We start from the raw sequence: 1,020 nt of genomic DNA on the forward strand, positions 1-1,020 counted from the left end.
TGGGTGACCGGGGGCGGGCAGACACTGGTTTGGAACCCGCCTTTCCTCCAATGGGAGTGACTGGGGGCGGGCATGGGCGGGGAGTATGTCGAGACGGACGGCGGGAGCGTCCAATGGGACGTCGGGGCGCGCCGACGGACGGCCCCATGACCCAATGGGAGGAGGGAGCCGGGGCGGGCGTGGACTGTGCTGGGCCAATGGCGCCGAGGGGCGCGTGGCGGGCGGGATCTCCGCCGGCGGCTGTTCGTCGCCCGTCGACGGTGGAGGAACCGAAGGGGGCGGGGAGGCGGCAATTAAAAAAGAAAATAAAGAGGCGGAAAAATAAAAATAAAAGATTGGCGAAAGACCATCGGACCTTTGCACTCCCTGGCAGTTTCCTCTTCGGCGGTTGTCAGTCACGATCGGGCTGGAAAAGACTTAGTTTTACCTCAGAAAATCACTCGGCAGCAGGAAAGTGCCCAAGCCCCAGGTAAGAGAAGGGCAAGGGGTTTGTGTTTTCTCACCTGCCTGCCCTGCATTCAGCAGTGAAACCGGTTTGCTGCCCTCCTGCCCGTCCCATCTTGACATTTCAAGGTCAAGGGTCAAAGGTCAGGGTGCATTGCCCCCTTTGAGGGGCTGTAATGGGGTAGGAGGTGTCTTGGAGGGGTACGGGATGGGGGCGGTACCCTCGGCGTTGCCCGCCTGGCGGGTGTTGGGGGGTCGGAGGCAGCGTGGGAGGTAGAGGGGTTGGCATGTTTCCCCCCCCCCCCCCGGGGGCCCACTGGAGTGGGCGTCCGTCTCTCCCTCTCTCTCTCCGCGTCTGCCCCTGGGGGTTGGGGACGATGGAAATAGCTGAGTGGGCGCTCGAGGGCAGGCCACCAGGTTTTCGGGCGGACCTGACCGGATCGATTCCTGGGGTGGCAGGTATAACGCACCGGCTGGTCAGTATCGCTGCCTCACGGCGCCGGGGACCCGGGTTCGATTCCACCCTCGGGGCGACTCTCTGTGTGGAGTTTGCGCATTCTTTCCCCCCCCCCCCCC

At 63.8% G+C, this 1,020-nt stretch overlaps 1 protein-coding gene across 5 annotated transcripts in view; it reads left to right on the top strand.

Moving 5' to 3' along the window:
• The first annotated feature begins 203 nt into the window (after positions 1-203).
• LOC122544710 (zinc finger and BTB domain-containing protein 7B-like) overlaps positions 204-1,020 on the top strand; it is a 92,786-nt gene continuing 91,969 nt past the window's right edge. For all 5 annotated transcript variants that reach the window (XR_006310457.1, XR_006310455.1, XR_006310456.1 and 2 more), the window contains exon 1: positions 204-469. The gene's annotated coding sequence lies outside the window, so the exon portion shown is untranslated. The remainder of the gene's footprint in view (positions 470-1,020) is intronic.

Source organism: Chiloscyllium plagiosum, chromosome 51 (assembly GCF_004010195.1).
Source record: "Chiloscyllium plagiosum isolate BGI_BamShark_2017 chromosome 51, ASM401019v2, whole genome shotgun sequence".
NCBI classification, from domain to species: domain Eukaryota; kingdom Metazoa; phylum Chordata; class Chondrichthyes; order Orectolobiformes; family Hemiscylliidae; genus Chiloscyllium; species Chiloscyllium plagiosum.